The sequence below is a fragment of the Perca flavescens genome, chromosome 3 (genome assembly GCF_004354835.1).
Source record: "Perca flavescens isolate YP-PL-M2 chromosome 3, PFLA_1.0, whole genome shotgun sequence".
In the NCBI taxonomy this organism is placed as follows: domain Eukaryota; kingdom Metazoa; phylum Chordata; class Actinopteri; order Perciformes; family Percidae; genus Perca; species Perca flavescens.
In genome coordinates this window covers 7,791,404-7,814,666 of record NC_041333.1, presented here as the reverse complement: position 1 = coordinate 7,814,666, position 23,263 = coordinate 7,791,404, and the positions used below count along the sequence as shown (strand labels likewise).

At 42.3% G+C, this 23,263-nt stretch overlaps 1 protein-coding gene and 1 long non-coding RNA gene across 3 annotated transcripts in view; both read right to left on the bottom strand.

Moving 5' to 3' along the window:
• Positions 1-23,263, bottom strand: part of LOC114552389 (RNA-binding protein Musashi homolog 2) — a 354,101-nt gene that overhangs the window by 99,283 nt on the left and 231,555 nt on the right. The window lies entirely within an intron of this gene.
• On the bottom strand, positions 12,240-13,804 carry LOC114552390 (uncharacterized). Its single transcript, XR_003692171.1, has 3 exons — positions 13,648-13,804; positions 13,438-13,542; positions 12,240-13,089 (listed from the first exon to the last, which is right to left on the bottom strand). It is a non-coding gene; the product is annotated as an uncharacterized LOC114552390 (long non-coding RNA).

The following is a 23,263-nucleotide window of genomic DNA, read 5'->3' as shown; positions in this document are numbered from 1 at the left end:
CAAATTAGTTTTCACAAGTGGTTTAAATAATGTGCTTAAGTTTAATGCCGTGTGTTCTTGGCCTAAACTGTGCCAGAAGTAACTGTCTCCATGCTTTTATATAATAAAATAAACAAAAGTGTTCAATCAGTTTTAATGTCTTTTGAGTAGTGAGCTGATAGACAAAAAAACTGACACATGCCATAAGGGGTGTGTATTTGTGTGATGGTGATATAACCCTGATTTGCATGTGTCCGGAAAGATTTGAGGAGCTTGCTTCCGGCTGGAAGCAGTGGCAAACAGCCTCAAGTGGACGGCCAGTCGTTTCTACCCAGAGACCACTACTGCAGACAGCAGACGCTAAAGATGTTTCTGTTTTCCCACAACACAAACTTTTGTAAATACACCTTTTAAAAACTGAATTACAACAACAAGGAAGAGTGGGGATGGCCCGATGGAGACACAGATGAATGCAGGCCCAAAGCACTGGAAAACCATGCAGATTCTGGGTGAGCCAGTTTAACACATCACCCCCTCTAGAAGTGAGTAAGTCATACATTGATCCAGGCAAGTTAGACTCATTCTCACGTTAAACGCAACACGTAGGGAAAAGGAGACAGGGGGATTAAGGTTACAAGCTGGGTTAACATTTGGCAGCTGTGTTCCTTTTGTGTATACGAGCTCAGGTTAGCTTAGCTTTGTAACAATAACCAATGGTTGAAGACAAGACCAAATGTGTAAAATCACAGACTTTGCTGTTAAAGACGTAATTTGCGTAATTTGCATACGTGCCACCAACTGCAAATGTGAGTGAAATCCCCAGAATTAAATATAGCTCTCCTCCTTTATCCCCTAAAATGATGTGGGTGCACTAATACTTGCTTAGATGGCCGTCCAGGAGGAACATCGCATCAGCATTTCTTGCTGTATGTATGTGAGCACATTGTGTGTCCTTACTGCTGAGTCTTACACCTACAGCATAGTTTAGTTCAGATGTGGAAGAAATCTTTGTCCACATTAATTTATGTAGGTCACCTGCACGCAAAAGGCCCATCAATTTCACTGTCCTACTTAGCATGATGTTTGGAGCACTGGGTGTGTGGGTCGTTCCACTTAGTTTCCCCTCTTCCATTTCTCTCTAATTCAGCTGCAATAAACAAATTGAGGGGGAAATAAAAATAGAGCAGTAAGCAGGAGCATACAGTATAAAAATAATGCCATAAATAAAAATAAGTCTCTGAACATATCCTCCGAAAGCCCTTAAAAATTCAAGTTTCATAGAATTTACCATTGAACATGGTCAAAATTAATCAGCTAAGCACGAAGTCATGCCATGAAAATGGCAGCAAGTGGTGGTGCTGATACAACTTACTTCTGACGCCAAGATTCAAGATGTCGCCAACAGCGGGCGCCTCTGTGTCATCGGTGCACAATGTTTTGTCTTGTTTTGTTGTAAATTCGGTTTCTGCTGCGATACACAGAGCTCTTTCACCAGAGTTGAGCTCAGGAACATCACAGAAACAACACCAGCAGACTTAATTCCCACATTATTTTCCCACTTGCATCTTCTGTGGATTTATTTGACATTCTGGTCAAAGGTGTATTGGCCGTGGCTCACACATTGACTTTTCTACATCTGCCGCTTTGTGCTTCACAGAGACATGGCTCGGTGAACTGATACCAGACTCAGCACTACAGCTGGCTGGCTGGCTTCCAGCTGTTCTAAGCGGACCATGACACAGCTCTCTCCGGCAAATCAAAAGGTGGAGGTATCTGTTTTTATACTAACAGTGGCTCGTGTAATGATGTTACAGTGATTCGACAGCACTGTTCCTCTGATCTGGAAATTTTCTTTATTAACTGCAAACACTTCTACTCTTCCTGTGAGTTTGCTTTATTCATCCGGGCAGTGTTAACATTCCACCGCAGGCCAATGTGCAGGAAGCACAGCACGCACTTGCCGACCAGATACTGTGTGTGAAGCAGAATAACCCGGATTCCCCTGTCATTGTCCTCAGTGACTTCTATAAAGGTAACCTCAGTCACCAACTCCCCAAATACAGTTTATTAAATGTCCAACTAGAATGAGAATATTTTGGATCACTGTTACAGCAGTCAGCAATGTATATCACGCAGTTCCCCACACTGCACTGGGACACTCAGACCATGCCATGGTCCACCTGATTCATCTAAGGCATCTAAGAAGTGGACCAATCAGTGCCAATGTCCTTTATGTAAAGTGGTGGAAAGTAAGGGTGTAGAGGTCAATGATTTAGTTTTTTTATCAGCTTTTTAAAAAATGTATCTGCATTCATATTCATACAAATTAGCTGAAAGTTAATCTGGACCTGAATCTGGCTACTAATTTTAATAGTCAACAATGACCGGCGCAGATATCCGCTGGCTACACGGGAATCCCCGAGATATTGGCCATTGCTCCCAGAGATTAAATCGACCTTAGACCGATAGCCTTTGGGTTCCAAGATTGATTCTCAAGTGATGCTCATTGTTTTTTTAATTGGTTTTGACTGGAGTCACAGTTTTTTTTTTTTTCATGCTATCAATCTATTGACAGTCCAGTGAAGTCTGTAACCAGATGATGATTATGTCCTGTCTCTATTCGACTGTTTGGGAAAAGCATCACAGAATGTGATTAATTGTGTCTGGAGTTGTCCTGCTGGGGTGAAGTGAGGTGTGTGCTGACGTTTACAGTAATCGTACTGTCTCACTTCCGGTGCTCCCGTGTTACAGACACTAGTTTGCTGCTCCAGCAAAAACATCCTCAACTCTGCTTTATTGTTTAATTTAGCGGTTAAAGCCTGGATTGCATTTAAACTACACTAGTTATACTCAAGCACTTATAGTTCTCTTTCCTTACAGCAACTGCCTTGCTGATCTCCCAATTGTTAAAACGCTGTTAGCTATTTTTGCTTAGCCATTAGCAATGGCTAATTCCCCTCCCTCTCCTGCTATCCCTTGCAAGGTGTGTCAAATGTTTAGTTATTCCTCTGCCTCCTTTAGTGATAAAGGTACATGTAATAAATGTAGTTTATTTGCTGCTCTGGAAGCGAGGCGTGTTGTGAGTTTGAGGCACGGTTCTGCACCATTGAATCAAAATCATATGCTTCCGTAGCTGGTGCGGGCCAACATACTGTAGCTTCTGTTAGCAGTCCCCCGGTAGGCCCCGAGCAGCCGGGCGAGTGGGTGACTAAGTGTAGCACTAGCTTAAACCGGGGAGTGCAAATGACAGCGGTCGCGCTAAACCGGAGCCTATGGCTAACCACCAACATCTTCGCCTTTCTAACAGTTTCTCCCCACTCAGTGATACCCCCGCTGAGAAGCCAACTCTGGTTATTGGGAGCTCTATAGTGCGGAACGTGAAGTTGGCGGCTCCAGCGGCTGCGGTCGTGTGCGTCCCAAACTTCCCTTTCCCGAGCAACATTAACCAGCTCCGACTGGGGGATCCCGAGGCGTTCCAAGGCCAGGTTAGAGATATAATCCCTCCACCTAGTCCTGGGTCTTCCCCGAGGCCTCCTCCCAGCTGGACGTGCCTGGAACACCTCCCTAGGGAGGCGCCCAGGGGGCATCGTTACCAGATGCCCAAACCACCTCAACTGGCTCCTTTCGGAGCAGCGGCTCTACTCCGAGCTCCTCACGGATGACTGAGCTTCTCACCCTATCTCTAAGGGAGACGCCAGCCACCCTCCTGAGGAAACCCATTTCGGCCGCTTGTACCCTGGATCTCGTTCTTTCGGTCATGACCCAGCCTTCATGACCATAGGTGAGGGTAGAAACGAAAACTGACCGGTAGATCGAGAGCTTTGCCTTCTGGCTCAGCTCTCTTTTCGTCACAACGGTGCGATAAATTGAATGTAATACCGCACCCGATGCGCCGATTCTCCAACCAATCTCCCGCTCCATTGTCCCCTCACTCACGAACAAAACCAAAAGGTACTTGAACTCCTTCACTTGGGGTAAGGACTCATTCCCTACCTGGAGTAGGCACTCCATCGGTTTCCTGCTGAGAACCATGGCCTCAGATTTAGAGGTGCTGATCCTCATCCCAACTGCTTCACACTCGGCTGCAAACCGATCTAGTGAGTGCTGAAGGTCACAGGCCGATGATGCCATCAGGACCACATCATCTGCAAAGAGCAGCGATGAGATTCCCAGCCCACCGAACTGGAACCGAACACCCGACCACGCCTTGATATCCTGTCCATAAATGTTACAAACAGGATTGGTGACAAAGCGCAGCCCTGGCGGAGGCCAACCCTCACCTGAAACGAGTCTGACTTACTGCCGAGAACCCGGACACAGCTCTCGCTTTGGTTGTACAGAGACTGGATGGCCCTGAGAAGAGACCCCCTCACCCCATACTCCCGCAGCACGTCCCACAGTATCTCCTGGGGGACCCGGTCATACGCCTTTTCCAGATCCACAAAACACATGTAGACCGGTTGGGCATACTCCCAGGCTCCCTCCAGGATCCTTGCGAGAGTAAAGATCTGGTCCGTTGTTCCACGACCAGGACGGAATCCGCATTGTTCCTCCTCAACCAGAGGTTCCACTATCGGCCGAACCCTCCTTTCCAGCACCTTGGAGTAGACTTTACCAGGGAGGCTGAGAAGTGTGATACCCCTGTAATTGGCACACACCCTCTGGTCCCCCTTTTTAAAAAGTGGAACCACCACCACGGTCTGCCACTCCTTTGGCACCGTCCCAGACTTCCACGCAATGTTGAAGAGGCGTGTCAACCAGGACAGCCCCTCCACACCCAGAGCCTTGAGCATTTCTGGACGGATCTCATCAATCCCTGGGGCTTTGCCACTGTGGAGTTGTTTGACTACATCAGTGACCTCGGCCTGGGAAATTGACAATGATCCCCCATCATCCTCCAGCTCTGCCTCTAACATAGAGGGCGTATTAGTCGGATACAGGAGTTCCTCAAAGTGCTCCTTCCACCGCCCTATTACCTCCTCAGTTGAGGTCAACAGTGTCCCATCCTTACTGTACACAGCTTGGATGGTTCCAAACAGTGGCAAACAGTTTTCCAGAAGCACCTTGGTGCCGACCGAAAGTCCTTCTCCATGTCTTCTGCAAACTTCTACCACACCCGCTGCTTTGCCTCTTTCACGGCACAGGCTGCAGACCTTCGGGCCCTTCGGTACCCTGCAACCGCCTCCGGAGTCCTCTGGGATAACATATCCCGGAAAGACTCCTTCTTCAGTCGGACGGCTTCCCTGACCACCGTTGTCCACCACGGTGTTCGTGGGTTACCGCCCCTTGAGGCACCTAAGACCCTAAGACCACAGCTCCTCGCCGCAGCTTCAGCAAGGGAAACTTTGAACATTGTCCACTCGGGTTCAATGCCCCCAGCCTCCACAGGGATGCACGAAAAGCTCCGCCGGAGGTGTGAGTTGAAAGTCTGTTGGACAGGGGCCTCCTCCAGACGTTCCCAATTTACCCGCACTACCCGTTTGGGCTTACCAGGTCTGTCCAGAGTCTTCCCCCACCCCCTGACCCAACTCACCACCAGATGGTGATCAGTTGACAGCTCCGCCCCTCTCTTCACCCGAGTGTCCAAAACGCACAGCCTCAGATCAGATGAAACGATTATAAAATCGATCATTGACCTTTGGCCTAGGGTGCTCTGGTACCAACTACACTTATGAGCATCCCTATGTTCGAACATGGTGTTTGTTATAGACAATCCATGACTAGCACAGAAGTCCAACAACAAACAACCACTCTGGTTTAGATCAGGGAGGCCGTTCCTCCCAATCACGCCTCTCCATGTGTCTCCATCATTGCCCACGTGTCAAGTCCCCCAGCAGAACAATGGAGTCCCCCACTGGAGCCCCATGCAGGACTCCAGTCAAGGTCTCCAAGAAGGCCGAATACTCCGAACTCCTGTTTGGTGCATATGCACAAACAACAGTCAGAGTTTCCCCCCCCCACAACCCGCAGGCGTAGGGAGGCGACTCCGTCCACTCTCGTCCACCGGGGTAAACTCCAACGTAGCGGCGCTCAGCCGGGGGCTTGTGAGTATCCCCACACCCGCCCGGCGCCTCACACCCTGGGCAACTCCGGAGAAGAAAAGAGTCCAACCCCTATCCAGGAGTATGGTTCCAGAACCGAGACTATGCGTAGAGGTAAGCCCCACCAGATCTAACCGGTAGCGCTCCACCTCCCGCACCAGTTCCGGCTCCTTCCCCCACAGAGAGGTGACGTTCCACGTCCCCAGAGCCAGCGTCTGCTGCCCGGGTCTGGTCTGTCGAGGCCCCTGACCTTCACTGCCACCCGTGTGACAACGCACCCGAACCCAGCGGTTCCTCCCACAGGTGGTGGGCCCATGGGCTGGAGAGACGGGAGCAACGTAGCTTTTTCGGGCTGTGCCCGGCAGGGCTCCATGGCAAACCCGGCCACCAGGCGCTCGCCGACGAGCCCGACATCTGGGCCTGGCTCCAGACGGGGGCCCCGGGCTTCCTCCGGGCAGGGTCACTCCATCTCTACCTCGTTTATTCATTGGGGTTCCCTTAAATGTGCATATTAAAATTATTCACCTGAATGATACATGAATTCATTTTAATGAATATATAAACCCCTGGACTGTAATATTTCAGATGTGTTTGAGCAAGATTTCTTTTCATGTTCAAAACTTTGTGCACATTCAAAATACAGTATATCTCATCTGTGTTCTCTGAGGTTTGGAGGAGTCATAAAATAAAGTGATAATACAATAAGCTATTATAAGAATAAAGTCACTATATTTCAGAAAATAATCCACCTGCACCATAGTCTGCTGTGCAGTACGTAATATCTCTGCTGAGACGGTAGATGTCAGACCTCCTGACAGACTCAGAGCCCTGGGAAGTGACTGTAGGCTACACTGCTCTACATCGGAGGTGGAAACACAAAACTACGCAGAAATAGGGACACATCTGCTGCAGCATGTCCACAGCAGAGCGTGTCCATAGTGCTGGATCCTCTGGCAAAAACTGGTCTGCACTGCTCTGCCTACTTTCCAGTTCCTCATCTCTCATTTCCACACTGTGCTCAGAGCTCCCTGCTGTCTTCACTCCCATCAACCTCAATCACATCTTCTCCATCATCTTTCTCTATGAAGGATACATCTGATATTAACCTCTTACGCTAATTATAACCTAATATAATAAAACACACTAACATGTTAGTGTTACTTAACACCTTTCAGTCAAAATGGCTAAACGTGGTTTGCTTTAATTTTGATATAAGCTCACCATGTCTCAAATCCAAAGAGGAGGATGAGGGGTCTGTTGCTACTCCACTCCCTGGTGGGACAGTTTCTGAAACTGAGGGCCATGTGTTCCACAATGTTAACATCTGCTTCTACTGAATCTGACATAACTATAATGTTGACATGATATGTATCTACCGATGAGCTACCAAGCTACCTATGACACTGATTAGCCTATAACTGCTAATTATAGACATTATAGCCTATTCATTTAAAATTAAACATGTTTTAAATGAGGCTATTACAATGGTGTGTTGTATGCAAACAGCATTGTTAGTGTTTATGTATTTAGCCTTTACCTCAGTTACATGTATAACCAAATGATCAAGTGCATGTTCTGCTCTTTATAAGGGTTGTCTCAGTCTGTTTTTAGCACTAACAGTCACGGAGATATTCAAGCAGTTTAGCACCATGGATTTGGTTTTCTAGTTAGTGCTCACCTTTCTTTGAAAAGAAGTCAGTTACCAATTCTTTCCCCTCATTCTGTTTTCTCTCCTCCTCCTGTCTTTCCTTTCTTTTTGGTAGCCTGATTTGGCTTTCTTTGAGAAAGACATTTCTACAGCAGAAGTTTGCGCTCCACCAGATGCTCAACTAACAAATAAAAAGTTGCAGATGGACTAAACCATTTGGCGCATTAGCAAGGGGGGGATGAGACCTTTTTGTATACAAAATGTAGTGGGTCAATCAACCAAGTTATTCAGCCAATACACTAAATTTACATTTCATCTGATATGCATTATGAAATGTTATTAGGAAATAAAAATATTCAGGTAAAATCAAATATATTCCAGACTTTTCAAGGGCCCTCTCTCCCCTTGGGCCCTGGTATTGGTTTTACCCCTGGTCCGATGCCCCTGGTGTCTGTGCCGCTGCAAGTCTCTATTTCTCCAGAGAAAGTGAACACTAAGCGACGCACAGGTCTGCTTCAGAGCTCCGTGTGTTTGAGTCTGACCTGAGACGGGAAACGTCGCGTAATGAAAGGTTGACCAGTAAACGTGTGACTGAGGGGGCGCCTTAGGATGATCATGTTTAATAAACCCGTTTTATTTCGCTTGTCGTTCTAATTCTATTAATAATGGGAAGTAGACCTAAGGGCGACGACACGGCGCCCCCAACACATTTGACGCCCTAGGCAGTCGCCTAGGTCGCCTATAGCAATTGCCGGCCCTGAGCTAAGCCATCTACCTGTCTCTTAGACCCCATCCCAAGGAGGCTACTTAAAGAAGCGTTACCCGTGGTTAACACTTCATTATTAGATATGATCAATATGTCTTTATTAACAGGTTATGTACCGCAGTCATTTAAAGTAGCTGATGAAACCTCTTCTGAAATAACCCACGCTCAATCCTGAGGTCTTAGCCAACTATAGACCTATATCTAATCTCCCCTTTCTCTCCAAGATCCTTGAGAAGGTAGTCTCTAATCAGTTATGTGATTTTCTACATAGGAATAGTTTATTTGAAGACTTTCAGTGAGGATTTACAATGCATCATAGCACAGAGACGGCACTGGTGAAAGAACAACCTTCTAAATGCTTCAGACAAAGGACAAAGGTCTCCGTACCATACTATCCTGTTACAGAGACTGGAACATTTAGTTGGCATTAAAGGAATCGCACTAAGCTGGTTTAAGTCCTATTTCTCTGATCAGTCTCAATTTGTTAATGTTAACAATGAATCCTCCAGGCACGCTAAAGTAAGCCATAGCGTTCCACAAGGCTCAGTGCTTGGACCAATTCTATTCTCCTTATGTTTCCTCTAGGCAGTATTATTAGGAAACACTTTCACTGTTATGCGGATTACACACAATTACAGTGGAGCAAGAAAGTATTTAGTCAGCCACCAATTGTTTTCATCATAGGTACACTTCAACTATGAGAGACAAAATGAGAAAAAAAATCCAGAAAATCACATTGTAGGATTTTTAATGAATTAATTGGTAAATTCCTTGGTAAAATAAGTATTTAGTCACCTACAAACAAGCAAGATTTCTGGCTCTCACAGACCTGTAACTTCTTCTTTAAGAAGCTCCTCTGTCCTCCACTCGTTATCTGTATTAATGGCACCTGTTTGAACTTGTTATCAGTATAAAAGACATCTGTCCACAACCTCAAACAGTCACACTCCAAACTCCACTATGGCCAAGACCAAAGAGCTGTCAAAGGACACCAGAAACAAAATTGTAGACCTCCACCAGGCTGGGAAGACTGAATCTGCAATAGGTAAGCAGCTTGGTGTGAAGAAATCAACTGTGGGAGCAATCATTAGAAAATGGAAGACATATAAGACCACTGATAATCTCCCTCAATCTGGGGCTCCACGCAAGATCTCACCCCGTGGGGTCAAAATGATTACAAGAACAGTGAGCAAAAATCCTAGAACCACACGGGGGACCTAGTGAATGACCTGCAGAGAACTGGGACCAAAGTAACAAAGGCTACCATCAGTAACACACTACGCCGCCAGGGACTCAAATCCTGCAGTGCCAGACGTGTCCCCCTGCCTAAGCCAGTACATGTCCAGGCCCGTCTGAAGTTTGCTAGAGAGCATTTGGATGATCCAGAAGAGGATTGGGAGAATGTCATATGGTCAGATGAAACCAAAATAGAACTTTGTGGTAAAAACTCAACTCGTGTTTGGAGGAGAAAGAATGCTGAGTTGCATCCAAAGAACACCATACCTACTGTGAAGCATGGGGGTGGAAACATCATGCTTTGGGGCTGTTTTTCTGCAAAGGGACCAGGACGACTGATCTGTGTAAAGGAAAGATTGAATGGGGCTGTGTATCGTGAGATTTTGAGTGAAAACCTCCTTCCATCAGCAAGGGCATTGAAGATGATACGTGGCTGGGTCTTTCAGCATGACAATGATCCCAAACACACTGCCCGGGCAACGAAGGAGTGGCTTCATAAGTAGCATTTCAAGGTCCTGGAGTGGCCTAGCCAGTCTCCAGATCTCAACCCCATAGAAAATCTTTGGAGGGAGTTGAAAGTCTGTGTTGCCCAGCGACAGCCCCAAAACATCACTGCTCTAGAGGAGATCTGCATGGAGGAATGGGCCAAAATACCAGCAACAGTGTGTGAAAACCTTGTGAAGACTTACAGAAAAAGTTTGACCTCTGTTATTGCCAACAAAGAGTATATAACAAAGTATTGAGATTAACTTTTGTTATTGACCAAATACTTATTTCCCACCATAATTTGCAAATAAATTCATTAAAAATCCTACAATGTGATTTTCTGGATTCTTTTTTTCTCATTTTGTCTCTCATAGTTGAAGTGTACCTATGATCAAAATTACAGGCCTCTCTCATCTTTTTAAGTGGGAGAATTTGCACAATTGGTGGCTGAATAAATACTTTTTTGCCCCACTTTTTACCTATCAAGCCAGACGAGACCAGTCAGTTAGTTAAACTTCAAGCATGCATTAAAGATATAAAATCATGAATGACCTACAATTTTCTGATGTTAAACTCACAAAACTGAAGTTATTGTGTTGCTGTTATAGTTTTAGACTGCTGGGGGACTTCCTTCCTTTTACACACTGAGCTCCTCTCTCCTCTCTCTATCCATCTGTGTGCATCCATGTCCCAGAAATGCTTGTTACTAACCTAGCTCTGGGGAGCTTATTTCCCTTATTTTGCCTTTATGTTTTTTGTCGCCCAGCAGTTTTCCTTGGATTAGGGTGGCACCTAAATCATGGTTGCAGCTGTCGCCGTGGTCCTTCTCCGCGCCCTGCTATGCCCTGCTACACTCTGCAGTGCCCTGCTATGTCCTGCTATGTCCTGCTCAGAGGTGTCAATTCCAGGTCCAGAAAGTAAAAGTCCTGCCATGTGTTTATTCCACCAATGAACTCAGCCAGCTGATTTATTAGTGAAATCAGCTGGCTGAGTTCATTGGTGGAATAAACACATGGCAGGACTTTTACTTTCTGGACCTGGAATTGACACCTCTGGTCCTGCTACAACCTGCTACACCCTATAATGCCCTGCAGTGCCCTGCTACACCATGAACTACTTCAGCTGTGGCAAAGGGGCATAGTCAATAATGTTGGAATGCATAACCGTAGTATGAATGGTGTTTATGACATAGACAGTGACTTTGCTATTGATGACAGACCACTCTCACAGTTACAGACAAACAATGTTGTTGTTGTTCCATCAATGAACATTACTATCAGTGACACAACAATGGAGACACTTCAGCAGACCTTTGATCCATTTGAAGATGATGGAATTCATGGTAAAGATTTATTTTGCACCCTTGTGCATTTTCTTGAGAGGGATTCCTAATATTGTAACCATAATGTGGTCTTAAAAAAGAAACCAAACCCATCCAGGAGGTATACTGCATAACTTGACAAAGACTAAGATTATGTTCACATCAATAGTAGAAACACAAAGGATATTTACTTACTATAGTTGTGTAATATAAAGAAAAACTGCCTTTCACGGTCTACTGTATGTGACAGTACAGCACTTTACTTAAAGATATTGTTATAGTTTTAAAGATGCACTATGAGTTCCTGCATGGTTTCAGCGCAATTTCATTTTTGTCTCAAATCGTAGGCATCTCTACTTGATCCGCTAGCTGCCTGTCCCCTGAATACACTGTGAAATAGCCCGGTCTCGAGAGACAACACAGGGGTAGTAAACGTCAAACAAACACTAGAAGCACAGGCTGAGCACCAAAATACAACAAACTTAGTCCTGACAGTTACGGAAACATGGGGGGAGGGGCGAGCTTGCTCTGATTTGTTTGGTATTTACTTGGAATGTCAACAGAAATGATGTCATGCAGGAACTCTAGTGCACCTTTAAGATCATGGTATTTGTTTCTTTAAACATCAATAAAAAAAAAATGGTCATGGTATAATTGTATCATGTTTATTTATATGTTAAAAAAATTGTTAACAAAAAGGTGAAACATTAATCACTGTGACAACCACATGTTTTAATGCTTTTGGATAGAGATCTCAATAGATTGAATTAAAATCTGACTTGTTTTAACATATGTCCTTTGTTGAACAGGATAAAAAAATCTAACATGACAACACGACAGCAGAAGAGACAGAACTTGACAAAAGCAGATTTTTTTGCATTGCACATACCGCAACCAAATACAAAATAAATAATTAAATAGTTAACAAGAACAATAAGTTGCATTATACAATGTAGTTTTAGGAGTGTATCATGTGTATTGTTCATTGACAAATTTAAACTTCAGTGAAATTGTCAGGTATGTTAGCAAGTATCAATAATAGTACAAAATCGAAAGGTTCTAAATCTTTACATTTGTACTAACCTTTCACTATGCAGGCTTGCTAGTATAGCCTGGTTCAGTTCCTCCTCATCAGAGGAAAGGTCAGACAGTACAGACATTATTGAAAGGTAGTTATCATAGTTTGCTGCTTGATGGTGTGTTGAGGTAGAGGGTAACTCAGAGGAATGATCTTGTACTACCAAGTCAGGACCAGGGTTGGATCAACTGAAGTTGTTCCTCCAAATGGTAGGGTAGAAGGCTGACTGGTGGATGGACATACTGGCAGTTGATTAGACAAACTACTTGCTGAAATGGTGGTGTTAGGTGAGATATTCCTGTGGTAGGTCGAGGCTGGAGTATGAGTGGATAAGACTTCACGTCCAAGTGATGAGGCAAAAGACTGAACTGCAGAAGTACTGTTTGATGAGGAGGCAGTTGTTGGACTGGTCAAACTGTCTGAAGATGCATAAGAGTGTCTAGCTTGTGTTAGAGATGAGAACCGCAGTTGGCGAGTTGAACTCAAATTGTTGTCATCGCTGCTATCATCCTTAAAAGAATCATCATCCAGTACCTGGAAACATCAAGATTTGTCTTTATATATCCAAGAGTTACTTCTACCATCCATCTTTTAGAGTAACATTTCCCAAAGAGTACCAGCATCCCCTCCTTATTATAAACTATATTACTCCAACAAAGAAGAAGCCAATTTAGTCAATTTCTGGTCTTAGATTGAACATTGTAAATATTCAAATTATTTTTATAGTTCCACAAAATGTTAATAGTTACTAAACTGAAATTAAAGTTTAAGAAAAACTGATTACAGAGGTCAGCGGTAATTGACAGCATTTAATCATCATGTATGCACCAATTATGGTATTAACAGTACTCTGTAGGTCAGTTCAAATGTGATATATCTTACCAAAATTGGCTTTGATGGTCTGAGGTATAGGGCTTTCGATTTATATACTTTGTGTATGAGATTTGGATCCATTTCCTGTCCAGCACACAGTTTGGGGGAATCAATCTGTTGCCAGAAAAAAAAATATTTTTGGGATCAATGCCAAAATGCACAACACACATTGGAAGTGATGATAGGACATGATATAGCCAATAAACTAAAAGTGCTTACCTCACTTCAGCAGACAATTTTTCTCCAAAAGCTTCCCTTATTTGTCTTCTGGTCCCAAGACTTCTGGAATTCAAACCCATTCAATATATGTCTGTGTTCACGTAACCATTGTTTAGTGCAATGCTTGACGACGACACTGCTTGATGGCTTCGAAAGAAGGATGACATCTTCCATCCATCCATCCATCTTCGTCCGCTTATCCGGTGTCGGGTCGCGGGGGGAGCAGCTCCAGCAGGGGACCCCAAACTTCCCGAACCAGCTCCGACTGGGGATCCCGAGCGTTCCCAGGCCAGGTTGGAAATAATCCCTCCACCTAGTCCTGGGTCTTCCCGAGAAGGATGACATCTTTGTTGAAAGTATTGTGATGGTGAATTTTGGTCCTACAAAACAAAGCAGACATCATACTTGATTCATCCTTTTATTAACCCATAACACATGGCACAAAATAGGCTATTTTATTTCTAGAACTCTACCACAACAACTTTAAAGTTCGCTGTCATTCAGTGATTTATATCCTTCAACATTTCACTAAAACTGGTGACAGTGTAGGCTAGGCCTACATTAATTTTTTTTTCCATTACTACCCCCCAAAAATAATAGCCTATCACCAGGGGTTAAATTGGGATTTGTTATGTGGGGGGGGAGGTCCGGGGGTATGCCCCCCTGGGAAAAAATGTTGAAAAATAAACCATTAAATGGCATTTTCTGGTAGGGCTGCACAATTAATCAAATTTTAATCATGATTTTGGCTTCCCACGATCAAATTTGCGTGATAGAGTGATATCATTCCATTCATAGAACGCTCCTTATCAAAGTTTTTGCAAAACCAATGTAGTGCTCCATAAACCAACGTCTGATCACGTGCCTCCATGAGGCAATGAGAGTTGTTCCCTGCACCGCGCAGCTTAGTTTCTAGATGTAGACAGTCACAGAGAACAGAGTAACGTGAGGAAAATTCCACAACAGGTAGCAGTCGGTCATCATAAGCCGGTCACAATGTTTACCAGTTTACCAGTAAACGCAACATTTTGGCCCGTCCATTTTGTTTTTCAGACAACAGCAGTGACCAGTGCTAGTTTGTGTCTTTTAGCTCATAGCTTTAGCAGCAGACTGCTGGACATCACGCTGTTGGAATCCTCTACAGTGAAATACAGACACACTACACCGTTTAACTGTTAGCATTTTAGCCGTTTTTTAATCCAGTTACTACTGTAGCTAACGGTAGGCTAACGTTACCTGCTGTCTAATGTGTTATTAGTGTTTACTAGCATGACATGCAGCGATGTTTATGTTGCTTCTAACGCGGGTTTCAGAGCTTCAGAGCGCAACACAGACATGTAAGTGGCAGTGTAATGAGCCACCAAAATCCGCATTGCTATTTTGTCCAGTAGATACCAGGCACCACACGTGCCGTTAACGTGAACAGAAAATTGCATTGCCTGTATCTTTCACGGCAAACATGTGGAAAAGCGGTCGCACAACAGCTGAAATGGCATACTCCTTCAGTATCCTTCAATCAAGGAAGAGGAATGTAGCACAATATGGATGTATTAGCAGTCATATTTAGCCTATGTGACTGTAAAATTTGTTTTGGTTCAAATCAACAAATAATCGTGATAATTAATGGTGATCTCAATATTGATCAAAATAATCGTGATTATCATTTTGGCCATAATCGTGCAGCCCTACTTTCTGGAGAGTTTTGTGCAAAGAAATGGAGAAATCAAGTCTTACATGATATGTGCAAAACTGCAAGGCTATACTTTGCATTTTTGTAGTATCAACAGGTATTAGGGCATTTAGCATTTACATTACTTTTAATCAGTCATCACTTGATTACACGTTGTATTACCTTGTTATGATATAAGAAGTGACCCATGTGCCACATGAAGAGACAGTGCAGCATATGACAGTAGCAACAGCTGAGAAGATTTTGGTCTGTGGTGACCAGGTCCACCACACAAACTTCCTTCTCCCAATCTCTCTCTTTACTGCAACACACGCATACGCACACACGGCACCGAGTGGGGCTCTCCGTGGCCAGCTCGGAGCCCTGCCGCTGGAGGAGATGCAACAGCGAGAACCGGTTCAACGGCTTGGTCAGCGAAATGAAATCGTAGCGGCCGTTGGAGCTTCCGAGCACCGGGCTTCCACCGCTGCGAACGGGGTTTTTAGCTTTAGGAGAAGGCAATTTATCTGTTAATCCTACCGACGTCGACACTTTGGCGTTATGTTGTTGACAAAAATATTCACAGAAATTATGAATATATTTTTGAAAAGTAAGTGATGTAGTACAACTAGCGGGAGACAAGTTATAATTGAGGTAGGTTTGGAGACACTACCTTATTTAATCATTAAATTAATACATATTTTTGTTGTATCTCTTTTCGTTGTTGTAGTTTGTAGACGGTCCCTAAGCACTCATCTTACTGCTGTCTCACCGCCGGCTGCTCGCTGCTTATTGACGGTCACTAGGGCAGTTACGTGCGATGAAGCGAAGGAACAACATCATAGAGAGCCGAAGTCCCACCCTTCTACTTCCGGCAAATGGGACCTATCTTTCGAAAAGTATGAACTAGAGTCATTGGAGAGATAATAAATATTTTTTGATCCTGTTTGAATTGAGCCATGGATTACAAATATGATGTTCGTCAATTTAAAACATTATTTTTAAACCGAAGAAAGTCTCAGTTTATTGTTAAACTGTTGAAGTATAAGACTGTGAAATACGTAATTAGAAAGACTACAAACTTCATGGATGACGTCTCACTGAAGCTACGATGTCTCTGTGTATTGTACCAGGGACGAACATCATATTTGTAATCCATGGCTTAATTCAAACGGGATAAAAAAATAATTTGCCTCTCCTCGTTCACTACCATTCATATTTTTCCTGAGTTTAGGTCCCATTAGGTCCACCGGAAGGGGCGTGACTTCGGCTCTCTATTGCGTGGACCGCAGTGAAGATAGTTTAAGGTTGGATATTCAAAATACATTCTTTAGCGACGTCTTAATAGTTTCACCGGCAGAAGCAGCAGGAGTCCGCCGGAGGACAATTAGCCGATTGTATGTTGAATATCCAACCTAATAATAACTTCATCCCGGTCTGCGCAATGGCTGTTGTTCTTTCTCTTCATATTTACAGTAACGTAATTGACATATTTACATCCGAGGAACCAGGACATAAACTTAGCGTGACAAAGAGCATGCTTGAAGCCTTATAATATGTCAGTGCAGTGAAGGCATGAGATCGGACAAAATTGCAGGACTTTAAATCTAGGCTAGACAGGTGGGAAAAAAAGTGCTTACCAATATACAATGAATTCTGTTCTACAAATCAGCACCAGAAAAATAGAGCTTATTTAGTCTTACCTTTTCCTCGGACGAGAGCCTCATTTGCCAACGTGTTGCTGCGTGTGATATCGCAAAGACTGCAGTGATCCTCAGGTTTAGCCTTGTGTCGCGTGATCTGTTGCACGGACTTGTGAGTTGCCGCCTGGTCTGAAAAGTTGTCTCATTTCACTTTCTGCCGTGCTGTGAAGGTTAGGTGCAGATGAGCATGTCCTTTGCCGCTCAATGGCAGAAATAGTATCATGAAGAGACCGCGCACCAGACTACTGAACAAGACCGTAAAGACCGTAACCGAGGGTAACTGCATGAGTCTATATTCAAACGGGTGTCTAGGTTCTCGGCAAGTTTGAGTTATCAACCGATCCCAGAAGCCTTTATTTCTCGTGCATCTTAGATAATTACATTTTTACACAATTCATAGACTACATTATTGATGGATATCACATACAAATGCACGTCATGTTATCTTAGTAGTTATGTTAAGTTAAATGTTTGTTACGTGATAAGTAGGCTGTCACCAGGAGACCGTGCACCAGGCTACTGAAAGAGACCATAACCGTGCCTAATGCATGATTCTATGTAATCACGATTGTCTAGGTTCTCGGCAAGTTTGAGTTACCGATAGCAGAAGCCTTTATGTCTCGTGCATTTTAGAATTATGTTCATGGAAATTCATAGGCTACATTACCAAGGGGAAAGTATTATATCACATACAAATACACGTAATGTTATCTTGGTAGTTAACGTTAAGTTAAATGTTAGAAGTGAATGTTGCTATATGGTAGTTAGACTGTCATGAGGAGACCGCCCACCAGGTTACCGAATGTAACCGTGGCCAGTGCATGAGTCTAGTGTCGGTCAGTATGAGTTTGTAAATAATATGTCGAGACCGAATGTAACCGCAACCGCTCAAGTCTTCCGCGGTGTCTTGGTTCCTGGCGGGGGAACGCGATCACCCTCATAATATGTATGTTAAATAAAGAAATATGAGAGAAAAATAATTGTGTGTGAGTTAAAATATTAAAATATAGGAGTAAAGTGTATGAATGTGTGAGATAAAAATATATTCTTATGAGAGAAAAAACTATGTATGTGAAAGGAGAATGTATGTATGTGAGAGTGGAAATGCATGTATGTGAAAGGAGAATGTATGTATGTGTGTGAGAGTGAAAATATATGCATGTGAAAAGAGAATATATGTATGTGAGAGTGAAAATGTATGTATGTGAAAGGAGAATGTATGTATATATGTGAAAATAGAATGTATGTATGTGAGAGTACCAGAATGAATAATGTCTTATACGGCCCCTCATACTAGATCATGGCTTTGCACACATAGATATGCAACATCTCAGTTCCTTTTCTTCTGCTCTGTTTTGTTCTATCATCTGCTGATAGTAAAAGAAATATAGAAAACATAGATGAGGGTTGTGGTGTGTGTGTGTGTGTGTGTGTGTGTGTGTGTGTGTGTGTGTGTGTGTGTGTGTGTGTGTGTGTGTGGTGGATAACAACAGGCCTACAGTAAATTAATCTCATTCTGAATTTAAGAGCATTGTTTAACTCAGGTGACTTTGAGCCTAAATGCTGCATTTCACAAACTATCATTCAGGACTATTCGTAAAAAGCAGCTTTCAGCGGCTATGAGAGTAATGCAAGTGAGATGGCAATGAATAAACTGATTAGAGTGTTGGAGGAGAGAAAGGGCTGCACTTCTGGCTTGTTTGTCAGTCTGTCACAATGTGAATTTTGATGGTCAGATGATTGCTAGGTGAAGCTGATGACTAGGGAGAGTGTCTGTTATACTGAAGTTTGAACTGTAAATAAAGCAAGTTCAAACTGAGAACTGGATATTTTTTTCTTTTTTGTAACGGTTATTTTGGGCATTTTGGCATTTATTTGATAGATAAGCTGAAAGACAAGAAAGGGGGAGGACAACATGCAGCAAAGCACTGGTCGCACTCTAACCCAGGCCACTGCAATAAGGACTGAGCATTAGTATATGGGGCACACGCTCAACCAGGTGAGCTACCAGCACCCAGAAAACTGGATATTCTACTGCCATATGTTATTATATTGGTGATGAAGGAAAGCCATCTTTCTACTCAGGTGCAGTTGTTTAGCAAACATACTAGACTGTGCTATGCGACTTGTTTCAGCTAAATAATGAAAGCTGGAAGATTTTTCTTTGAAGGAATTAAAGGAATAGGTTTTGAGTGGTCATTTCGCACCAAAACTCAGTGATATTGTCCAATGTTTTGAGTTCCTTTTAAAAGTGTTAAAGCAAGAACAGTGTTTTTTAGACACACAGATGATTTTGGCCAGCTTTGATATTGTTGTCAATTAGATCAAAGCAGTGTTTGCATGCCTTTTTTGTATTCAAAGCTCAGTGCCCATGGGCTGGACATTTCCCTGAGCTATTGTCAATAAAATAAATCATATAATTCCTGATATCAAAATACTGAGTGAAGATTAGAAAGAATGAAGAACGCAAAGTCTGATAACATCATATTAAGTAGCCATGTGTTTACCGCTCCAGCGGAAAGGATGGTTTGTTTACCCATCAGCTAAGTTCACACGATTATGTTCAAATTTAAAGACTTGTGGCAAACTATAACAGTATATATGAGACTATATATATAAAATATAATATATATATATATATATAGGAACACTTTACAATATGGATACATCAATTAGCATTACTTAATGCATTAATAAGCATTAATTAACCATTAATTATGGTGTCTATTAAACATTTATTAACAATGCTTATTTTGTTCATGTTAACTAAGGTATTAATTCATGCATTATTTACCATTAGTTAAAGCCTTAACTAACTGTTAATCTCAGTTAACTAAGGTGTCTATTTTACATTAGTTAATGCATTAAGAAGGTTTGACTAACAGTTAAGTAAGGTGTCAATTATATCATTAGTAAATGCAATATTAAGCCTTGACTAACAGTTAACAACACTTAACTAAGGCGTCTATTTACCATTAGTGAATGCCTTGACTAACTGTTAATAACAGTTAACTAAGGTGTCTATTTTACCATTTCTTAATGCAGTAAAAAGCCTTGACTAACTGTTAATATTTGACTAAGGTGTCTATTTTACCATTATTTGATGCAGTAACAAGCATCACTTGCCAGTTAATCATACAATATTGAACGTTAGGTAAATGTTAACAATAGTCTCTTAATAATAAGTAAACCCTTAGTTGATTAAGGTATTTCATAATATTACTAGGTGGTTGATAAATATGTTTGATAGCATGTATGTCTTAAGGTTCATAGCCAAGCCATCTCATTATGAGAAAACTGTTTTGTTTATTTAAGGGTTATGGTTGTCCACATACCTTTGTCCACTATATGTGTCCATCCTCCAACATATGACTTACTTTTGATAGAGGGTGAGATCAGTGAAACGACTCCACAGTCTCCATGCAGAGGTTTGCTTGTTCCTTTGTCTTCATGTAAAGCCCAACCCATATAAATTATTGTGCATGCTATATAATCATTACTTAACCATAACTGTTCACTTGATTCATGTATAATGATACTGAATAAGCCTTACTAAACATAATTAAACAGTTATTAATCTTTGGTAGACTTATTGTAAAGTAGAGAACATAGGCACCTTAACTAACACTTAATTTAGTATTTAACAATACTGAACAAGCATTACTAAACCATAACTAAACAGTTATTAATGCTCTTTGGTAGACTTATTGCAAAGTAGAGAACATATGCACCTTAACTAACACTTAATTAATGTATAACAATACTGAATAAGCCTTACTAAACCATAACAGGCTTCTCCAACCTTACATTGTTTCACTTCTCTTTCATTTCAGGGAGATGTAACGTACGGTTTAGCTGACGGGCCAGCTTTACCGAAACGCATGAAAACGCCCGAGGGACTTCAGCATCTGACCCCGGGCTTTACTAAACATATATATATATATATATATATATATATAGAGAGAGAGAGAGAGAGAGAGAGAGAGAACCCTATAACCCAGAACATGGGTTACTCTTTGAAAAATAACCCAGCAACCCAAACAATCCAGGAATTGGGTCAAATATTAGCCCTATAACCCAGAAAATGGTTACTCTCTGAAAAAATAACCCATCATTTTAACCCAACACAAATAACGCAGAAACTGGGTTGAAGAAATAACCCAGGAGTTTTTAGAGTATAAGGATTCCTTTATCATTTCAGCATGCTAAGCTTGTTGGACTGTATTTGTCCTTCTCTGTATAACCCATCTTTTGGTGTTTTTTGAACTAAGATAGACTTGAAATATTAAACAATTATCCTTTATGGTTGTAATCCTTCAAAAAGCTGTTTCAATGTTGGACTCCGACTGCAAGGCTGTGATAACTCCTGGAACCAGTACACACCAGTGAATACTCCATAAGTACCAAACTCAATATTTGTTTTTTGACAGCACTAGAGATAATAGTCAGGATATGGTCAGTAAATTGAAATAACACACTTATCTCTATCATTCAAATTAAAATCACACACTGCCAATGAGCAAATTTTTGGTATCTCTACTTTACTGGAGTAATTCTTTTACAGCAGACTTTCTACTTCTACTCCTTACATTTTCACGCAATTATCTGTACTTTCTACTCCTTACATTTAAAAAAAATAGCCTAGTTACTCCTATTTCAGTTCGGCTTGTTTTTATTTCAGCTTGTCATCGTTCAACCCCCCTTCCCAAAAAAAAACTATCCAGATAAATCGCGCCATCCAGACTGATGAATTTGATTGTGGTTGGATGAAAAGTATAAACATATACCATTCCGACACCCTATTGGTTTGTACGCGATCCATCACACCTGCACAGACCCGGTGTTAATACGGCACCGGTGCCTTAATGACCGTTATCTACCGCACTGCGGATTTCGGTGCCTTATTTAGGTGCTACTTAAATGCCTGCGCTTCTCTCTGATGCTCCGAAAACGGATGTTAGAGGGAATCACCGCACAGGACACTAGTCAACACTACAGTTGACAGCAGGTAACGTTAGCCTATCCTTAGCTAGCAGCTGGAGTAAACACGGTTAAAATGCTGACAGCTAAACGGTGTAAAAGTCTGTAGTTCACTGGAGAGGATTCTAACACCAGACTGTAGCTGCCGTTGGCTGAAAAACACAGAAGAGATGTGTCACTTTTTTCAGCCCTTCTGAGTTTGCAGGTATAATTTTAATATAACCTTAGTAATTATGGACTTTAGAAAAATGTTTTTGGTGGAGGTGGGGTAGTGCACTATAAACCCCTGTCGGGTGGGCTAAGATTTTGTCTTTAAAGACATTTTTTTCCCTTACATTACTTTTATACTTTAAGTAGTTATGAAACCAATACTTTTACACTTCTACTTAAGTAAAAAGCTTGAGCTTGAACTTCTACAGAAGTCTTTTCAAACCCTAGTATCTATACTTCTACTGGAGTAATGAACGTGAATACTTTTGACACCTCTGTTAAGCTCAGGCCACTGTGACTGGGAGGATAGAAAGAAGGTGTTTCCAGGTGAATAATATCAAAATGCATATGAGTTCATATGACATTTTAGCAAACACATATTTTATACATAGAGTGCCACATTGGGCAGCTGCCTTCGTTCACCCAAGTGGCTACTCGTTTGGTAAACGTCACTGGCTGTTTTCATAATTTCATTTGCGCCTCGTCAAGAAACTGCTTACATTCCAAAGTCAAAAAGCTGTCTAGAGCCTGAGGTTAAAAACACCATTATACATACTCTTCCTACAATTTTCTTTAATAGCCCTTTGCAGGTATAAAGAAATAAAAGAAATGACAATTTGATCCACACCTACAGTAACAACAGAAACCTAGTAAAACCATAAGCTCTACATCCCACAGACCAATTTACACCTTCTGCATGTTAGATGGACATAGTCCTGTCCTTTGCACTTCTCCATGCATGCATCCACCTGTATAAGTTCAAACTGCACTGTTTTGACTGACTTTCTCTCTGGATGTTTAGAGCATAATTTGTTTGAACATTGGCTAATTCCACACTCATTCTAAAAGCAGAGCAATTTAATAATCTCTTCATGGCAAAATCAAACTAGCTCATCAAAGACTCTTTAGAAATCTAAACGGACACACACACACACACACACACACACACACACACACACACACACACACACACACACGCACACAGCAGTACTATAGTAGGACATCATCCCATATTTCTTTTCTCTTTCGCCATCTCTCTCCATCCAGTATGATG